The sequence below is a fragment of the Thalassophryne amazonica genome, chromosome 9 (genome assembly GCF_902500255.1).
Source record: "Thalassophryne amazonica chromosome 9, fThaAma1.1, whole genome shotgun sequence".
Classification (NCBI taxonomy): domain Eukaryota; kingdom Metazoa; phylum Chordata; class Actinopteri; order Batrachoidiformes; family Batrachoididae; genus Thalassophryne; species Thalassophryne amazonica.
Genome location: NC_047111.1, coordinates 40,231,478 through 40,253,825, shown reverse-complemented (window position 1 = coordinate 40,253,825; position 22,348 = coordinate 40,231,478). Strand labels below are relative to the sequence as shown.

The window sequence follows — 22,348 nt, the reverse complement described above, 5'->3', positions numbered from 1 at the left end:
GCACTCAATAAAATTAATAAATAATAATAAAAAAAAAAAAAAAAAAAAAAGACATAAAAAACATTTCACATTCAGGGAAAAGCAGACAGAATTCGAGCCACAGTAGTATGGGACAAACAGCCGTGTACGAATGCCGTACAAATACCCAGAATGTGTTTCAAAGCCGCCTCAAATGATTCGTGCCCATCTGGTGTGCAGCAGTTCCCAGGTCAACTACCCAGAGTGCAGGTGAATGTGGACACCATCTCTCGTACCCACCAGAAAATCAGCTGTTTGGCGTTGGCGCACGTGCAGGAAACTGATCACCTGCTTAAGAGGGCACACAGGCAGCTGAGTGCATGCATTCCAGCCTCACACAGGCGCTGCAGTTCAGTTAGCTGTCCTGACCCCCACCCCACACACACACACACACACACACACAGAGTGTGGTGTGCGGATGAACAGCTCACCTGAGTGGGCCGTTACAGATACATGGTCATGCCCTCTCATGAAAGAAATTGTTTCATGGAGAAACGATGAAGAGCCCTACAGGGGACTGGGAGTTTGAGCCCAATGAGGGACAAAGCAATGCAGGTGACATTAGCAGAGGTCACGTCTAAAGGTTTGTTTGATTGTTTTTTTTATTATTATTGTTGTTTTTGGAAGAGAACGAGAGAAGCAGTGGCTGAGTGGCAAGGGAGGAGTACAGCTTGTGCCGCAGCTCAAGTCGTGTAAAGTTATACCCTGTGAGCGTTACATGGCACAGTCACAGATGCAAAACATCCGGAATCTGACCGAGTGTTCAGACACATGGATTTTTGCAAATCCATGGGTCAAGCAACCTACACAAGGTATGAAGCAACCCACAAATGAGGTATGAAACTGAAAAAGTGACTTGACTATTCAGATTTGCAACATGGAGTCACATTCAAATCAGATATGCACATAAATCAATTTTTAACTGGCACTCTGAACAAGGCCTGGAAGAGACAAAGGGAAAAGACATGTTCTTCCTCCACAAAGATCATCGCTGCATGGATACTGATACTCAAGTCCTAACACTTAAGTGTGGGCATTAGTCAAGTTGCATATCAAACCTGGCTAAGTTTCTCTTCTTCAAGCAGTATTTGACTGATGGATGGCCTTTGGAATCAGTTACCCAACATCCGAATACTGTGAACACTGTAGGTTTCCAGCTGGGTTGTGTGATATGGACAAAAAGTATCTATTTTCTTTTTTTTGTGACTGATAACAATTTTCAATAATGTGTTTATAAGTCTTAGTACTAGCAGGCAGTAACTGTTGCTTACTAATGATGTTAAAGGACAATATTACAGAAAAACTGTTCTCATTTATTTCCTTAAAACTTAAGCATTGAAGTAAAAATGATGGGAGAAGGGGAAAAAAAAATCACTAACGTAGATCAAATAAAGTTTTCTGAGTGTGTTGCTCAGGCATCTTGCTGTGGTTAGTTTGCAGGTTTTGAAACACAATCACTGTCTAGATGTTTTAACGCAGCAGGTCTCTGACATATGCACATTGCTGTCTTTTGAGTGTCGTCAGTCTTTTCTAATCCAAACCACTTCCACTTGTGAGGTTGATCCACAGCTAGCAATAGACCATTGTTATTGTTGTTTGGCGCATTCGCGCTGAATGCTCCGCAAGTCGCTCGTGTGGAATGCTGTGGGAAGCAAAGTGTTTTAATGCAAACATGCACACTCTACATAGTAACTACACAGACATGACTGAATCTAAAGATAACACTGTGGAAAACGTCAGCAACTTGCCCAAAGAAAGGTGGACAAAGTCACTTAAGTGTGTCCCAGATTTGACAATCGGAACAATTAGACAATGTTTAGTTAAGAACATTGGCACCAGCAGCTGTAATCCTGTACACGGCTTTCTTCATGAAAATCATTCAATATTACAACAATATAAATAGCTTGTGTGAAAACTACATTTAATGTTGATTGAAACGTGCTTCACACAAATGATAGCTATGTTTGGGGGGCAAGCCGGAAAAACAGCTGATATGAGTTTTCCATCACGGAGCATTCTCAGGCAGATTGTAGCGCACTAGAAAATGCAAGTTCCCCCCATTTGTCGAAACATTGAAGGTACTGGTCCAGTTGTCATGGAAAGAAAACCAAGGTCATTTTTCAGTTGTTTAGACAGTAAAATGCAGACTGTAAGCAGCTGAACTTGACCTCACCTCTCAAAATTTGTGCCCTATGGTCAGAGGGCTCAGGGTTGCTTGTCTTGCCCTGGTCTCCACACAGTGACTCTTTCAGCAGACACTTCCTAAATTTAACATCAACCAAGAATCTTTGTCAGAGGGACCCTCGTCCTTGGATGTGGATGCCATTTTAGACCTGTACAGAAAATTTCAGCCCGATTCCGCAAAATCGGTTGGTAGTGCATGTTACTTCTGGGTGTTCGTATTCTTAACAGCTTCAAATCACGTTTGAACGTCTTTAAAGGCGGTATTCCTGGAGAATAAGGCTTGAAAGTAGTTTGATTGTGCTCCATCAAGGGTGAAAAATCTGAAGCTGAAGCACCATTTGTTGCAGGCTGTGGCAGCGGGCAGAGCGCCTTACTTTCATTTTTGGATCGGTTGCTAGGTCTGCACTTTATCAACCAGCCTGTTATGAGACGCAAGCCGGATTAGCTGTTTAATTTAGTTTTTCCCCTTTTTGAATCTTGGGCCATTGTAATAGAACAGTGCCCTGTGGAATAGGCTAAGGGAGCCGCTCCTCTGGCGCGTTTTGGCTGAATACGTACTTAAAGTTTTGCCCCCATGCCGAGAGTGGAAATGGGAATTCATGGTTAGTCACTCCAGATTTATGCACCACTGAGCATGTGCATTCTGAATGTAACAACTGTCTCAACTCTTCTGAGATAGATTGGGAAACTGGAGGCGTCTGCACATTTTCTCCTCATGCCTCTTTTTGTTTTTTTTTTACACCTCAGTAATGCTAAGAATTAGCCTGTGCTGTGGTGATGTGAGAGATCACATGACTGTGAATCAATGCTCTGCAATCTTGCCAGAAGTAGCTGATAATTTCCAGTCCAAAGGCTGATCACCTTCAGGCAGAAAAGTAAAATTCAAAATCGCCCAATCTGGCAACATTGCTCTGCAGCAACCAAGGATTTAAATACACAATGTCATATTGCACATCACTGTGATAATAATCAGAACATTATTGCAAAGTGCATACACTGCACAGCCCTATTTCCAGCAAGTTTACTGTGGCCAAGCTGTTCATCAGAACATATCTGATCAACTGGGAAGCATCAGTCCCTGACAACTCCTCTGCTACAGCGATGTAGGAATGTGTTCATGTTTACAGTGGTATCAGCTGATAATCTGAGGTCAGAGGAGAGTCTCCCAAGCACAGAACTACTCACAAAGAAAGCATTATGCAGTGCACTAAAGCAAAACACTTTTCTGAAAGTCAGGATGTTTGTGGTTGAGAACCAAGGCAATACAATTTCAGACATTGTAGCCTCATCTGACATCTTCATGTCAACATAACAAAAGCATTCTAGCGTTTTTCCTTAAATAATGAATTCTTACAATTTCACGGAAGCGACACTGTTCAAACTTGACATTTTGCCTCTGTACGAAACATATTTTATTAAGTGTGCTGTTGTAATGCCCCAATTTTAGCAAAGGAACAAACAGTCAGAAGTAGGTGTGGATTCTGATAAGATATCATCGATATCGATGCCATTACAGATACCGCTTATCGATCCGATTCTTTAGCTTCGCAGGTTTTCTATGTCAACAACATTTTATTGAGTCTTAAAGTAAATAAATATCACACTGGTCACTGGATCCTTCAGCAAGACTTATTTAAGACATTGTTTTGGTGATTAGGGATGTCCTCATGTATTGTATAAATATCCAGAGAAAGGCAAGAGCTTCTCTAAGAATTTAGAAGAAAGTTTCAGTTGGAAGTATTTTAAGACATAGGATCACAGCAGCTTAGCTGAATTGGAAACTTTATAACTGTCTAGGTCTCGCTTGTAAGAGATCTTGATCTCAATGGGACTAACCTGGTTAAATAAAGATTAAAGTGGGAGGGGAAAGTGTTTTTTTTTTTTAAATACTTGAAAGACACTGGACTCGAGAAAATTTAGTACTGCTACAACGGACTGGTGCAGAAGCTGGCAGCAATGCAACAATAAGGATGTCGGCTGCCGTTAAACGCCACAGAATAAGAGAGGGTGCATTTGATTTACGAGGTCTATTAGAAAAGTATCCAACCTTATTATTTTTTTCAAAAACCATATGGATTTGAATCACGTGATTACATCAGACATGCTTGAACCCTCGTGGGCATGCGAGAGTTTTTTCACGCCTGTCGGTTACGTCATTCGCCTGTGGGCAGTCTTTGAGTGAGGAGTAGCCCACCCTCTCGTCGATTTTTTTCATTGTTTAGGAATGGCTCAGAGACTGCTGCTTTGTTTGATCAAAATTTTTTCAAAACCGTAAGGCACAACTGAGTGGACACCATTCGATAAATTCAGCTGGTTTTCGGTAAAAATTTTAATGGCTGATGAGAGATTTTGGTCTGGTAGTGTCGCCGTAAGGACGGCCCACGGTGCCTGGCGGCGATCTGCGCTTCAAGGCGGCAGCGTCTCGCCGTTTCAAGTTGAAAACTTCCACATTTCAGGCTCTGTTGACCCAGTAAGTCGTCAGAGAACAGAGAACTTTCAGAAGAAGTCGGCATGAGGAGTTTATTCGGACATTCCATTGTTAACGGACATTTTGTAATGAAAGAACGTGCGGGCAGAGTCGCATATCGGGCTGGACCCGACCGCGGGGGGGTCGCGACAGGAAAAACACCTCCGTTGGAAACCTTAATGGACAAGTTGGAACATGCCCAAGCTGTTAAACAATTTCTCAGTTACTCACTTGTTGAAAGCCATCAAAAGCCACCTGAATTTTACAAATGGTTTTCAACACGGAGGTGTTTTTCCTGTCGCGGCGCACACAGATCGCCGAGTCGTCACGGAAACGACTCTGCGAATTTGCGCGCACGTCTTTCATTAAAAAAATGTCCTTAAACAGTGGAATGTCCGCATAAAGTCCTCATGCCGGCCTCTTCTGAATCTTCTCTGTTCTCTCACGACGTCCTGGGTGAATTAAGCCTTAAATTAGGATGTTTTTAGGTTTTAGGTCGAAACAGGCCGACGATGGCGCCTGGAAGCGCTGAGCGACGTCCCGCTCCGTGGGAAATCCTTACACCGACAGAAACACCCCATAATCTCTCATCAGCCGTTAAATTTTTCACCGAAAACCAGCTTAATTTCTCGAATAGTGTCCACTCGGATATTCCTCACAGGTCCAGAAAAATTTTGATAAAGCAACGCGCGCCATCTCGAGCAGCGTGTGAAACAAACTCAAGGCCTGCCCACAGGGAAATGACGTCACCGACACGCGTGAAAAAAACTCATGCATGCGCACGAGGGTTCAAGCATGATTGGTGTAATCGCACGTCATTCAAATCCATATAGTTAAAAAAAAAAATAAAAGTGTCGGTTTCTTATCTAATAGACCTCATATATCACAGGGTGCACGTTTTGAGGTCGGAGCACATTTTCGCATTCAAAAAATGCCTCAAGAAACCACAAAAAAAAAAGGCATAAAAGTACTTACTTTACTCATAGTTGTCAGTCTGGGTAAATTGTTGGACTCAGACCCACTGATTGTTAAGCTAATCTTAGAATAGAATTTAAAATTCTTCTTCTTACTTATAAGGTTTTGAATAATCAGGTCCCATCTTATCTTAGGGACCTCATAGTACCATATCACCCCAATAGAGCGCTTCGCTCTCAGACTGCAGGCTTACTTGTAGTTCCTAGGGTTTGTAAGAGAATGGGAGGCAGAGCCTTCAGCTTTCAGGCTCCTCTCCTCTGGAACCAGCTCCCAATTCAGATCAGGGAGACAGACACCCTCTCTACTTTTAAGATTAGGCTTAAAACTTTCCTTTTTGCTAAAGCTTATAGTTAGGGCTGGATCAGGTGACCCTGAACCATCCCTTAGTTATGCTGCTATAGACGTAGACTGCTGGGGGTTCCCATGATGCACTGAGTGTTTCTTTCTCTTTTTGCTCTGTATGCACCACTCTGCATTTAATCATTAGTGATTGATCTCTGCTCTCTTCCACAGCATGTCTTTTTCCTGGTTCTCTCCCTCAGCCCCAACCACTCCCAGCAGAAGACTGCCCCTCCTTTTTTTTTCCTTCCAACTGTCGCCAAGTGCTTGTTCACAGGGGGTCGTTTTGACCGTTGGGGTTTTTCCGTAATTATTGTATGGCCTTGCCTTACAATATAAAGCGCCTTGGGGCAGCTGTTTGTTGTGATTTGGCGCTATATAAATAAAGTTGATTTGATCTTGTCTCCTTAGCGGCGCGTGCGTGAGACAAATGTGTTTTCATTGTGGCGAGTGGTCGGAGCCATCTCCGAAAACCAGCTAGCTCCGGCACAATGTGAACTGAAGAACCAATAAAGGTGAATCAAATAATGTCTTATAGTTCTTGATAACCATCCCTAGTCAAGACCATAGGTATTTGGACAGCGACAAATTTGTGTGTGTGGTGTGTGTGGTGTGTGTGTGTGTGTGAGTGAGTGTGAGTGAGTGAAGTGAGAGAGAGAGAGAGAGAGAGAGAGAGAGAGACTTTGCCTCTGTACGCCACCACAATGGACTTGAAATGAAACAATCAAGGTTTGTGTCGGTGAATTTCACAATTCCACCGACATACACCAAGCGGTACACTTCGATGGGATTTTGTCACACACTGAGCCACCCAAGCTCCAACCCTTTATGCATTAATGAGTTATCGTGAATCACCCCAGCAGTGGCTGCCAACATGGCGATGCCCAGATGTGGGCTTCATATCAGCTGTTCTGGGTTTCTATAAAAAACCAATGGGTGACAACATGCAGGCTTTATCCAGTATATCTTTGTTTGCCTCCTTGCTCTCGGCCGAGACGGTCGCATTTTTCTCTTCTCCCTCCCTCCTCATCTTTCCTGCTTCTGTGGTGTGTTGTCTGTGAGGCTACCAGCTTTGCTCTTCTGGAAACAGCAAAAATGGATCTGTTGAAGTGGTCTCTGAACGCAATTGACACTATTTTTTCTACAAGACACTCAGGAGCGGAGGACCCGACCTGTCCTGCTGGGACATGTGATGGGCTACATGATGGACAGTTGGAGGAAATGGCAGGTCATGTACCTTTACATGCTGTCTGTGGAGGACGTCGAAGATGTGTATATATTTGGCATGGTGGTGACCGGGTTTCTGCTGTGTGGAGCGGGCATAGCGCTGGTTTACCGGAAAATTAAGAAAGTGGAAGCGGCAATAATTGGCCCATCCAGGCTGCTCCACGATTGATTCGATTGGAAGGGCAGTGTCAGCTCAGTCGGGTGTTAACCGCGCGTTGGATACCATCTCTGGAAAGACTGCTGCGCTGGAAAACCGCATTGATCGTCAGTAATGACCACATCTCCTTTCTTAATTCAGATGTATTGGAAGCCACTTTGTCTCAGACTGTGGAATCTTTCAGGCGTCTGCTAATCTGGATTTTCATTCAGCTTCCCAAAACACAGCTGCACTTCAAGGCCACTGTGATAAAAACCTCCTGGAGAAGAACAACGCTCATGCCTCACCCCCCCCTCGTCTCCCCCAGCTCTGACGTTGACTGTGGACAGTGGACTGTTCAGGGCTGGGCCCCTCCTCCCTCCAGTTTGGTTGAACAAGGCCGTTAATGACGCCTAAAGGTGGCCTCCGGGTGTTCTGTCTGATAACTGGACACTTACAAATCTCGGTCGTCGTCTCTCGTCCTGTTGTTGTGTGTGATCATTGTTCATTGTGCTGATGTTTTTTTTTTTCCTGCTTTGCTGCTGTGTGATTCAATGCAGCAGCAATGAACGTTTTTCTTTCCCAGGTTTTACCTTGTGTGTGCTTTTATGTGTGTTCATGTACCGGGCCGGCTTATGTGTGTGTTGTCTGTCGTCATGAGGTCGGTCAAGGTTTGCTCAGCCATGCTATTGGCCTAAAGCAGGGATATACATCTGGAGCTGGTTCCCGGGGCGCCTAAAGGCGACTTCTGCTCCTAACTGGCAATTAGGATGGGTTAAATGCAGTAATCACATTTCATTGTGCAGGGAACATGTTCCTTTGTGCATATGACAATAAAATTCTTTTGAATCCTTTGATATAAACAGTTCATGTCATGCATACAGACATCATAATGTGCAGCCATGTCCCAATGATATTGTCCTTACTATGATGTAAACATATACAACCCCTGGCAAAAATTATGGAATCACCGGCCTCGGAGGATGTTCATTCAGTTGTTTAATTTTGTAGAAAAAAAGCAGATCACAGACATGACACAAAACTAAAGTCATTTCAAATGGCAACTTTCTGGCTTTAAGAAACACTATAAGAAATCAAGAAAAAAAAGATTGAGGCAGTCGGTAACGGTTACTTTTTTAGACCAAGCAGAGGAAAAAAATATGGAATCACTCAATTCTGAGGAAAAAATTATGGAATCACCCTGTAAATTTTCATCCCCAAAACTAACACCTGCATCATATTAGATCTGCTCATTAGTCTGCATCTAAAAAGGAGTGAACACACCTTGGAGAGCTGTTGCACCAAGTGGACTGACATGAATCATGGCTCCAACACGAGAGATGTCAATTGAAACAAAGGAGAGGATTATCAAACTCTTAAAAGAGAGTAAATCATCACGCAATGTTGCAAAAGATGTTGGTTGTCACAGTCAGCTGTGTCTAAACTCTGGACCAAATACAAACAACATGGGAAGGTTGTTAAAGGCAAACATACTGGTAGACCAAGGAAGACATCAAAGCATCAAGACAGAAAACTTAAAGCAATATGTCTCAAAAATCGAAAAATGTACAACAAAACAAATGAGGAACGAATGGGAGGAAACTGGAGTCAACGTCTGTGACCGAACTGTAAGAAACCGCCTAAAGGAAATGGGATTTACATACAGAAAAGCTAAACGAAAGGCATCATTAACACCTAAACAGAAAAAAACAAGGTTACAATGGGCTAAGGAAAAGCAATTGTGGACTGTGGATGACTGGATGAAAGTCATATTCAGTGATGAATCTCGAATCTGCATTGGGCAAGGTGATGATGCTGGAACTTTTGTTTGGTGCCTTTCCAATGAGATTTATAAAGATGACTGCCTGAAGAGAACATGTAAATTTCCACAGTCATTGATGATATGGTCAGGTAAAGGCACTGGGGAGATGGCTGTCATTACATCATCAATAAATGCACAAGTTTATGTTGATATTTTGGACAATTGAAAGGATGTTTGGGGATGATGAAATCATTTTTCAAAATGATAATGCATCTTGCCATAGAGTAAAAACTGCAAAAACATTCCTTGCAAAAAGACACATAGGGTTAATGTCATGGCATAGGGTCAATGTCAAGATGCAGGTGTTAATTTGGGGGATGGAAATTTACAGGGTGATTCCATAATTTTTTCCTCAGAATTGAGTGATTCCATATTTTTTTCCCTCTGCTTGGTCTAAAAAAGTAACCGTTACTGACTGCCACAATCTTTTTTTCTTGATGTCTTATAGTGTTTCTTAAAGCCAGAAAGTTGCCATTTGAAATGACTTTAGTTTTGTGTCATGTCTGTGATCTGCTTTTTTTCTACAAAATTAAACAACTGAATGAACATCCTCTGAGGCCGGTGATTCCATAATTTTTGCCAGGGGTTGTATTTGTTACTTCAGGTATCGCTCCAAAGATCAACTTCAGTACTGAAAAATTTTAACTTTAAGGAGTGTCAGACAGAGTCCACAAATGGAGGGTGGTGAGTCTTTGTGTGGTAAACAGCTGAGATGCACAGTAACTGTACTGCGCAGTTACGAGTCAAGCACAGGCTGAAACAAGGCAGACAGACTGAGCATCATTTGGCAAAGTGTTCAGGAGGAAATACTACGTTGAGGTCTACTGGCCAAGACAGTATACAACTCTGCATCTAATTTTCACACTTTGCATCAGGCAAGGGGGGGACGACAACATACTAGATAAAGGAGAACTTGTCTGTCTGCAGTTTCATGGTGATGCACTGGACCATCATGACACAAACACATTCTGAAAGAAGGTGGGTACTCAAAGCGTACTCTGACAACATGCCCCATAGGGAGATACTACACTGTTCAGCTCAGAGTGCAGGGGTGTGAGTGGAAAATTGGGGGAAAAAAAAAAGGAAGCTTGGGGTGGGGTCTAACTTAGATCTGTTTTGCTTGCATTTCCTGCATTTTAACATACAAATCTGGGTAAAAAGAATACATGATTTCAACAGAATAAACTGTTTAATCAACAACATTTCACAACTTAGGTGAACAAGGTAAAAAAAAGTAAGCTGTACATCTTATTTTTGGCATTAAATTACACAAATAGTTCTTAAATACACTGTAACTCAATCATGAAAGATGCAAAAGCAAAAATACCCCTGTTGAATGAAACTATTTGGGCTCTTATGAGAAAAAGGGATTCAGCACTTAAAATATCTCTTAAAACTGGAGATATGGGGGGGGGGGGGGGGGGGGGGGGGCGCTGGTGAGCATCCAATGGAGTAGGTCACGTTTTGGGGAGCTCCACTGAATCTTCTTATTAAATTCCTTTTTGGTGCTGACTTAACTTCAAACAGGTGCAAGTTCGATGTTTTAAGCACCTGTGCATGTTTTTTGAGACTGATGGCGACCGACCTGCGAAACTTTGCTTACAAACCTAAAGGAAAGTTAACCCGAGTAGCGGCTAAAGCTAACTCCGAGGCAGCGCAGACTAACAAACAAGACGAAACAGAAACCATGGCTGACGTTAAGGCAGAAATCCTCGCAGCAATAAGAGGAGATATTTCAGAGCTACTCAGTTCGGAATTGAAAGATATGCTGACTACCCAATTTGAGGAAATGAAAAGTGAGATAAAAGCTGTGAAAACTGAAGTCGTTGGTAACATCGCACTGCTGCGCTCGGACCTGGACTCTGTGAAAGGAAAAGTTACAGACATGGAGCAAAGCCTGACAATGTGCTCCGATGATGTAGAGAACCTGCAATCCACGGTCAGCACTCTCAAGACCGAGGTGAAACATTTACAAGAGAAGTGCATTGACATGGAAGGAAGGATGAGACGCTCAAATATCCGTATACGACCCCGTCCTGTCACGCGGCTCCTGAAAGAAGCTTTCAACATGGACCGGGAGGTTCTGATTGACCAATCACACCGTACCCCGCAGTTTCAACGAGCGATGGGGAAGCTGCGTCCGATTATTGCTAAACTTCATTGCTACCAGGACTGCGTCAATATACTCCGCCACGCTCGTCAGACAGGCGGCGCTCTCAAGTATCACCAGGCATCCATCTCCATCTTCCCGGATTACCATCCCAGCGTGGCTCGTGCAAGATCTGCTTTCAACGACATGAAGCAGCTGCTGAAGGGACAAACGGGAGTCCGTTATGGAGTTCTCCATCCTGCAAAGTTTCGCATCTCATACAACGGGACCGAAAAAGTCTTTTTAGATCCGAAGACTGCGATGGCCTTTGTTCAGAAGAACATTATTGCCGCAGATGCTGTGATTACAGAGGAAGACTAGTTTTATCTTCATTTATTTACGGTCAGTGGTGAGTAAGAGGACATTTCTTTTCCAAGAAACATTGGCTACCAATATAATAAGGTAAAAGCTGATGTTATATTACTAAACACCTATTTTTGAATATGTTTACACCTGTTGGGCTATAGTTATTTATATACATAGACACATTGAGCACCTTTTAAAGATGATGTCTTGGTGGAGTACCGTGCTTGGAGTCCCCAGGAATAAGCATATACATATGTGTGGATTTAAACATGTAGGGTTTGGGTTTCACCATGTTCTTATAATTGGTGATAAAGGGAGGGTTGTAACTGCACCAGTACCAAAATATGTATATTTATTTTCTGAAATCTGTGTCTTCTTGCCAAAGCATGACTTTATTTATACTATTTCACTAAAGATTAAACATGGTTAATAAAGGTCAGATGAAGAAATGAGCTTTGGGTTGTCAAGTAAACCTTATAAGTTGGAATGTTAAATCCTTAAATCATCCTGTGAAGCGTAAGAAGGTACTCACTCATCTTAACAAGCTAAATGTAAATATTGCTTTCCTCCAAGAAACACACTTGCTCACAGCAGATCATTCCAGACTACAGGGAGGGTGGCTAGGACAATCATTCCACTCCAATTTTAATAGCAAATCCAGAGGCACAGCCATTGTAATTCATAAAAAAGTGTTCCATTCACCCTGTCTAAAACTATAACAGATTCCCACGGTAGATTTGTTATAGCAACAGGAAAGTTATATGAAACACCTGTCATTTTAGCAAACCTCTATTTGCCTAACTGGGACGATCATTCATTTTTTACCAATTTTTTCTCGCAGCTGCCTGATATGGACTCCCATCATCTTATATTAGCAGATTTCAATTGTTGTTTTTCTACTTTGGACCGTAGTTCAACCAACACTTTACACTTAACTAAAGCTGCTCAGGTAGTTCAACTCTTTCTTCGTACATTTGGTATCTGTGACGCCTGGCGTTTTCTAAACCCTACATCTAGGTCATATTCCTTTTTCTCTGCTGTTCATAAAACATATTCACGAACAGACAATTTTTTTTATAGATAAAAATCTTATACCCCTTATTACCCAATGTGATTATAATTCAATTGTTATCTCAGACCATGCGCCATTGTCTCTCACACTAGAAATACCTGTTTCACAAGCCTCCTACCATTCCTGGCGCCTGAATAATCAATGGCTTGCAGATAATGATTTCGTAGAATTTATCTCATCTGAAATAACATTATTTTTGGAATATAATAGAACACCAGGTATGTCAACCTCGACAATATGAGAAACATTGAAAGCTTACATTCGGGGACAAATTATATCATATTGTGCCCAAAAAATAAAGAGCATCATAAAAATCTAAAGAGACGAACAGAAGACATTCTAAATTTAGACACACAGATAGCTAACACCCCTTCGCAGAACTTACTAAAGCAACGAATAATGCTGCAAACTGAATTTAACCTCTTGTCAACCAAACATACCATTCATTTAATAAACAGATCACGACATAAAAGTTATGAGCATGGTGAAAAGATTGGTCGCATTCTTGCACAGCAATTACGTCAAAAAACTGCATCTCAGTGTATTCATGAAATAAAAGACGAACTTAATATAAAACATACAAATCATTCTCAAATTAACCAGACCTTCTACAAGTTTTACTCTAAATTATATACATCTGAGTCCTCAAAAGACTCAAGTTTATTCAAGTCTTTCTTTGATAAATTAAATGTACCAACTATTGATGAGCAGGGAGCAGCCACTTTAGACAAGCCATTTACAGAGTCAGAACTCATTTCAGCTGTGAATTCTATGCAAAATGGTAAAAGTCCAGGCCCCGATGGATTCTCCAGTGAATTTTTTAAAACCTTCAGTAAGCAGCTAGCTCCAATTTTGCTGTCTGTGTACCAGGAAGCATTTATATCTGGCATGCTTCCTCAGACTATGCGTCAAGCAACAATTGCTCTTATTCTAAAAAAGGACAAAAACTCAGAGTGCAACTCTTATCGACCCATCTCTTTATTAAATGTAGACAGTAAACTTCTTGCAAAAATGCTTGCCCAACGCCTGGAAAATGTGATACCGATGTTAATCCCAGACGACCAGACAGGATTTATTAAAAATCGTCAATTATCTTCAAACATATGTAGGCTTTCAAATGTTCTCGACACCGAAAAGGCATTTGACCGGGTGGAATGGGATTACCTTTTCTATACTTTGGGTCATTTTGGCTTTGGACTGAAGTTTATCCACTGGATTGAAACTCTTTACTCACTCCCTACGGCAGCAGTTCGCACCAATAATAATATTTCCAAATGTTTTCAGCTCCAACGCGGCACTAGACAGGGTTGCCCTCTGTCCCCCCTTCTTTTCGCTTTAACAATAGAACCAACCTCTGGCTATAGCCCTTCGTTGTAGTAGTGATATAAAGGGAGTGATAAGAGGTGGCATTAAAAACAGTGTCACTATATGCTGATGATATGCTTTTGTATCTAAACCATGGGTTAAAGCAATAAATTTTCATCAGACTGAAATCTTTTCCTGACAAAAATAAATGCCAGCAATTCCCTAAAATGTGGCGTAGTGGGGGCACACACTCTTTTTTCCTCAATAAATATAATAAACACATTATACAGCATACAAATCTATTCTAAATAGCCTCGAAGCAGAGACAGACAAAGCATAAAAAGAATGCAAAACTTGAACATAAAAGGTACATAAAAGGGTGGTGGGGGAGGGGTGTAGTCTTGATTGTGGGGGGTCTGGGGGTGCACCCCCAGAACATTTTTTAAAGACCAAGTCAAATTTTGTGTATTCTGGTGAATTTTAAAGGGGATAGAGAATCAAAATCATCGTTTTCATGTGTTTGGTGTTAGTGCAGAGTCTCCCCGCTGTGGGGGATACACACGAAGTGCCAGCAAGTTTCAGAACCTCTGTTTCAAGTATTTCTCCTTTTTTGAATTGCCCCTAGAAAACAGGCCAATCCGTTTTTGAGAGAAAACTTACATCATTTTTTCACCAATAGCCCCCCCCCACACACACACACCCTTTCACACACGCCCCTTCGAAATTAATTATTCATAAGGTTGTGCCCACCCATTCGTAACACTCGAAGAGAAGCAATGGCGAGCTACAGGTGTGCTTTCCCAGGCTGTTTTAGCGGACTACGATCTTCCCACAGAAAGCAATGTACGCGATCACTGGCTTTTATTCATTTTTAACCGCATCCCCAATACATACAACCGCCGACTATTTCTTTGCTCTGCGCATTTCACGGAGGACTGTTTCACAAACCTTACACGATTTCGAGCTGGCTTCAGTCGGCATTTAATACTCAGTAGAGGGTCAGTTCCGACTATGACAAAATCAACCCCAGCAATCAGTACAGCCTGTGAGTATCACATTTTCTTTTGTTTTAAATTTGTGTTGCGCCATATTCCTGTTGTAAGAATTGCACGTTAGAATGGCACGTTAGCTCTAGTTTGTTCCTCTAAAGGGAATGCGCTAACCCCTTAGCAGCTAGGGATGTGTATCGAGAACCGCTTCCTTTTGGGTATCGTTAAGAAATGACTCAATCCACCGACATCAATAAGCTTTGTGCTTAACGATACTGTTATCGGTCCTTCAGAGTGGCCGTTGTTTTGGGGGCTGTTTGTCAGGAAAATGATCATTTCTGTATTGATTACAGAACCTGCAGCGGGTCCGTAAACAACTTTTCTGCAGCGCGGCTATGCTTTGAACCAATCGAAGCAGTGCTTCGCAGATTGAAGAAATGCTTCGATTATTCTTTCTTTTGCTTAATTTTCTCCTGCTAAAACCCTAAAGAGCATACGTCTGTGAGTATTATTTACCATTTCTATGTGAAACTGACCTGTTATGTTCTTCTGAAACAGTTGATAGATCAATCAATCAATCAATTTTATTTATATAGCGCCAAATCACAACAAACAGTTGCCCCAAGGCGCTTTATATTGTAAGGCAAGGCCATACAATAATTACGGAAAAACCCCAACGGTCAAAACGACCCCCTGTGAGCAAGCACTTGGCGACAGTGGGAAAGAAAAACTCCCTTTTAACAGGAAGAAACCTCCAGCAGAACCAGGCTCAGGGAGGGGCAGTCTTCTGCTGGGACTGGTTGGGGCTGAGGGAGAGAACCAGGAAAAAGACATGCTGTGGAGGGGAGCAGAGATCAATCACTAATGATTAAATGCAGAGTGGTGCATACAGAGCAAAAAGAGAAAGAAACACTCAGTGCATCATGGGAACCCCCAGCAGTCTAAGTCTATAGCAGCATAACTAAGGGATGGTTCAGGGTCACCTGATCCAGCCCTAACTATAAGCTTTAGCAAAAAGGAAAGTTTTAAGCCTAATCTTAAAAGTAGAGAGGGTGTCTGTCTCCCTGATCTGAATTGGGAGCTGGTTCCACAGGAGAGGAGCCTGAAAGCTGAAGGCTCTGCCTCCCATTCTACTCTTACAAACCCTAGGAACTACAAGTAAGCCTGCAGTCTGAGAGCGAAGTGCTCTATTGGGGTGATATGGTACTATGAGGTCCCTAAGATAAGATGGGACCTGATTATTCAAAACTTTATAAGTAAGAAGAAGAATTTTAAATTCTATTCTAGAATTAACAGGAAGCCAATGAAGAGAGGCCAATATGGGTGAGATATGCTCTCTCCTTCTAGTCCCCATTAGTACTCTAGCTGCAGCATTTTGAATTAACTGAAGGCTGTTCAGGGAACTTTTAGGACAACCTGATAATAATGAATTACAATAGTCCAGCCTAGAGGAAATAAATGCAAGAATTAGTTTTTCAGCATCACTCTGAGACAAGACCTTTCTAATTTTAGAGATATTGCGTAAATGCAAAAAAGCAGTCCTACATATTTGTTTAATATGCGCTTTGAATGACATATCCTGATCAAAAATGACTCCAAGATTTCTCACAGTATTACTAGAGCTCAGGGTAATGCCATCCAGAGTAAGGATCTGGTTAGACACCATGTTTCTAAGATTTGTGGGGCCACGTACAATAACTTCAGTTTTATCTGAGTTTAAAAGCAGAAAATTAGAGGTCATCCATGTCTTTATGTCTGTAAGACAATCCTGCAGTTTAGCTAATTGGTGTGTGTCCTCTGGCTTCATGGATAGATAAAGCTGGGTATCATCTGCGTAACAATGAAAATTTAAGCAATGCCGTCTAATAATACTGCCTAAGGGAAGCATGTATAAAGTGAATAAAATTGGTCCTAGCACAGAACCTTGTGGAACTCCATAATTAACCTTAGTCTGTGAAGAAGATTCCCCATTTACATGAACAAATTGTAATCTATTAGACAAATATGATTCAAACCACCGCAGCGCAGTGCCTTTAATACCTATGGCATGCTGTAATCTCTGTAATAAAATTTTATGGTCAACAGTATCAAAAGCAGCACTGAGGTCTAACAGAACAAGCACAGAGATGAGTCCACTGTCCGAGGCCATAAGAAGATCATTTGTAACCTTCACTAATGCTGTTTCTGTACTATGATGAATTCTAAAACCTGACTGAAACTCTTCAAATAGACCATTCCTCTGCAGATGATCAGTTAGCTGTTTTACAACTACCCTTTCAAGAATTATTGAGAGAAAAGGAAGGTTGGAGATTGGACTATAATTAGCTAAGATAGCTGGGTCAAGTGATGGCTTTTTCAGTAATGGTTTAATTACTGCCACCTTAAAAGCCTGTGGTACATAGCCAACTAATAAAGATAGATTGATCATATTTAAGATCAAAGCATTAAATAATGGTAGGACTTCCTTGAGCAGCCTGGTAGGAATGGGGTCTAATAGACATGTTGATGGTTTGGAGGAAGTAACTAATGAAAATAACTCAAGACAGAACAATCTGAGAGAAAGAGTCTAACCAAATACCGGCATCACCGAAAGCAGCCAAAGATAGCGATACGTCTTTGGGATGGTTATGAGTAATTTTTTCTCTAATAGTTAAAATGTTATTAGCAAAAAAAGTCATGAAGTCATTACTAGTTAAAGTTAAAGGAATACTCGGCTCAATAGAGCTCTGACTCTTTGTCAGCCTGGCTACAGTGCTGAAAAGAAACCTGGGGTTGTTCTTATTTTCTTCAATTAGTGATGAGTAGTAAGATGTCCTAGCTTTACGGAGGGCTTTTTTATAGAGCAACAGACTCTTTTTCCAGGCTAAGTGAAGATCTTCTAAATTAGTGAGACGCCATTTCCTCTCCAACTTACGGGTTATCTGCTTTAAGCTGCGAGTTTGTGAGTTATACCACAGAGTCAGGCACTTCTGATTTAAAGCTCTCTTTTTCAGAGGAGCTACAGCATCCAAAGTTGTCTTCAATGAGGATGTAAAACTATTGACGAGATACTCTATCTCACTTACAGAGTTTAGGTAGCTACTCTGCACTGTGTTGGTATATGGCATTAGAGAACATAAAGAAGGAATCATATCCTTAAACCTAGTTACAGCACTTTCTGAAAGACTTCTAGTGTAATGAAACTTATTCCCCACTGCTGGGTAGTCCATCAGAGTAAATGTAAATGTTATTAAGAAATGATCAGACAGAAGGGAGTTTTCAGGGAATACTGTTAAGTCTTCAATTTCCATACCATAAGTCAGAACAAGATCTAAGATATGATTAAAGTGGTGGGTGGACTCATTTACATTTTGAGCAAAGCCAATTGAGTCTAATAATAGATTAAATGCAGTGTTGAGGCTATCATTCTCAGCATCTGTGTGGATGTTAAAATCGCCCACTATAATTGTTTTATCTGAGCTAAGCACTAAGTCAGACAAAAGGTCTGAAAATTCACAGAGAAACTCACAGTAACGACCAGGTGGACGATAGATAATAACAAATAAAACTGGTTTTTGGTACTTCCAATTTGGATGGACAAGACTAAGAGTCAAGCTTTCAAATGAATTAAAGCTCTGTCTGGATTATTGATTAATTAATAAGCTGGAATGGAAGACTGCTGCTAATCCTCCGCCTCGGCCCGTGCTACGAGCATTCTGACAGTTAGTGTGACTCGGGGGAGTTGACTCATTTAAACTAACATTCATCCTGCTGTAACCAGGTTTCTGTAAAGCAGAACAAATCAATATGTTGATCAATTATTATATCATTTACTAACAGGGACTTAGAAGAGAGAGACCTAATGTTTAATAGACCACATTTAACTGTTTTAGTCTGTGGTGCAGTTGAAGGTGCTATATTATTTTTTCTTTTTGAATTTTTATGCTTAAATAGATTTTTGCTGGTTATTGGTGGTCTGGAAGCAGGCACCGTCTCTACGGGGATGGGGTAATGAGGGGATGGCAGGGGGAGAGAAGCTGCAGAGAGGTGTGTAAGACTACAACTCTGCTTCCTGGTCCCAACCCTGGATACTCACGGTTTGGAGGATTTAAGAAAATTGGCCAGATTTCTAGAAATGAGAGCTGCTCCATCCAAAGTGGGATGGATGCCGTCTCTCCTAACAAGACCAGGTTTTCCCCAAAAGCTTTGCCAATTATCTATGAAGCCCACCTCATTTTTTGGACACCACTCAGACAGCCAGCAATTCAAGGAGAACATGCGGCTAAACATGTCACTCCCGGTCCGATTGGGGAGGGGCCCAGAGAAAACTACAGAGTCCGACATTGTTTTTGCAAAGTTACACACCGATTCAATGTTAATTTTAGTGACCTCCAATTGGCGTAACCGGGTGTCATTACTGCCGATGTGAATTACATTCTTACCAAATTTACGCTTAGCCTTAGCCAGCAGTTTCAAATTTCCTTCAATGTCGCCTGCTCTGGCCCCCGGAAGACAATTGACTATGGTTGCTGGTGTCGCTAACTTCACATTTCTCAAAACAGAGTCGCCAATAACCAGAGTTTGATCCTCGGCGGGTGTGTCGTCGAGTGGGGAAAAACAGTTAGAAATGTGAACGGGTTGGCGGTGTACACCGGGCTTCTGTTTAGGGCTACGCTTCCTCCTCACAGTCACCCAGTCGGCCTGCTTTCCCGGCTGCTCGGGATCTGCCAGAGGGAAACTAACGACGGCTAAGCTACCTTGGTCCGCACAGACTACAGGGGCCTGGCTAGCTGTAGAATTTTCCACGGTGCGGAGCCGAGTCTCCAATTCGCCCAGCCTGGCCTCCAAAGCTACGAATAAGCTACACTTATTACAAGTACCATTACTGCTAAAGGAGGCCGAGGAATAACTAAACATTTCACACCCAGAGCAGAAAAGTGCGGGAGAGACAGGAGAAGCCGCCATGCTAAACTGGCTAAGAGCTAGTAGCTGCGCTAAGCTAGCGGATTCCTAAAAACACGCAAAGTGAATAATGAGTAAATAATTTAGAGGTGACTCAGCAGACGGAGTGCTTTAGTTAAGGCACGTGAAGATTACACTGTGAAACAAATCCTTATCTAGGTAACTAGATCAATATAACTGCACATATTAAACAGCTAACAGATACAGCAAAACACCGCTGTGCTCCGGAACAGGAAGTGATACAATACCGCAGTGAGAGATGTATTTTATAACTTAAAAACGGGAGCGATGCTAATGCGTTAGCATGTCTATTGCATTTTCAATGTTAAAAGTTAGCATTGCAGCTGTCATCGCGTTCGGGTGCATTTGTTTTCAAATTGTAATATTTCTTAAATTTATGTTGTTTATATATTAATAATCTAATGATTATTATATACAATTTTAGAGAAAGAGGCAAAAAAAAAAACTGAATACAAACAACAGAAAATATAAAAGCAATGTAAATAAATAAATAATGCTTTCTTTTCAGTGAGAGCAAGGGCAGCCAATCAAACAACGGCAACCGATCAGCACCACCTACTTGCATTTCATAATGAGGTTGCCAAATAAGCTCCGAAACGACACCATTAAAAGGCAAACGAGGCATTCTAAACCCAGCATAGTAACATAGCTGTTTCAGAGAGCCTTTTAGGAAGGTTCTGAGCCATTACAGACCCAACCAATTTTTTTTGGGCTACACATCACATCACAGAACAAGGATTAATGGCCCATTCAACCTCTCTCTATCACCTTTAACAGGTATGAAGCCCTCTGAAACAAATACAATTCACTTCAATCTGTGAAGTAAAAGCACAGTATTGATTATGGGGGGTCTGGGGGTTCTCCCCCACAAATTTTTTAAAAGAGCAAGTTAAATTTTGTATATTCTGGTGAATTTTAACGGATATGAAGCCCACTGAAACAAAGAAAACTCACTTCAAACTGTTAAGTAAAAACACTATTGATTATGGGGGGTCTAGGGGATGTCCCCCAGAAATTTTTTAAAAGAGCAAGTCAAATTTTGTATATTCTGGTGAATTTTAATGGGTATGAAGTCCTCTGAAACAAAGAAAACTCACTTCAAACTGTCAAGTAAAAATTCTTTGTCTTCTGTAGTATTCTGATTTGTTCTAATCCGGTGAATACACCAAATGGGTGCTGTGTTGCTTGCTGTACAGTCAATAAAATACAAAATTAGGTCCTAAAGCAACTGACAACGTTGTTCTGCTGTGCACAAAGTAACACTGTCACCAGTTTTGAAAATGCATGCGCAATGAGAAACTCAAAACTGGTGTATTCACATTTAATCTGTAAACTGCTCTTACTCGTAAAACAAACTTGGGCTGCAACTAACGATTATTTTAGTAAATCGATGAATTTTTTTTTTTTTTTGTGAGTTTTGCCATTATTTCTTGAAGTGAGTTATTATTAAGGCCTTTATCACGCAACATCAACGTTTGAGCTTGTAATAAAGTTAGGATGTTATATTCTCGTCAAAAACACACCTCGAGTAATGTTTTGTTTTATTTTGCACATACATACATCACCGACACACCACAGAGAGATTTCCATCAGGTTTCATCCGATTATTAGCATTTTTAGATGCCTACAGCCACTATCTCAACCACTGACAACTTATTACAGCAAGAGTCCACTAAAGTATTTTAAAGGCCTGACTAAAGTGTAATATGTGATCTTTAATAAGTTATTTTCATGAAAAAAGACACAAATGTGCAGTTTACTGCATTTTATTTTTTATCTTGTGTAAAAACACAGCTTAGATGTGGTTTGATCGAAACAAATTGTCATTAAACTTAAATAAAACAGTTGTGTATAATTCTCAATTTACATTACTTAGTCCACGTTTCATTTTATTTTACCTTATGTTTATATTAGTTGTGCATATACTCTGAATAATTTACTGTTAAATTTCACTATCTTTTATTTGGCTAAAAATTACTCGCACCACGGAAAGGACATTTTTGGAGTTGCACTCAAATCTCATTGTAATACAAACTACAATGACAATAAAGGCGATTCTGATTCTTCTTCTTATTATTATTAATATATAAATAAATAAATAAAAATTACAATTCATAATACATTTGACTCTTTTACGACAACAAACACTAAGCCATTAATTATTTATTATACAGAAAACATGCACACAAACTGTGCTGAGATGCGAACAGCTTAATGCTAACTTTACATTGAAAATGCCATAGACATGCTATCGTGTTAGCATCGGTCCCATTTTTAAGTTATAAAATACACCTATCAACTGTTTTAGAAGACCATAACAGGTCGGTTTAATATAAAAAGTAAATATTAATCACAGACATATGCTCTTTAGGGTTTTAGCGAGAGAAAATTAAGATA

The 22,348-nt window shown here is 41.0% G+C and overlaps 1 protein-coding gene across 1 annotated transcript in view; it reads right to left on the bottom strand.

Moving 5' to 3' along the window:
- larp1 (La ribonucleoprotein 1, translational regulator) overlaps positions 1-22,348 on the bottom strand; it is a 162,476-nt gene that overhangs the window by 100,436 nt on the left and 39,692 nt on the right. The gene's annotated exons all lie outside the window — the stretch shown is intronic.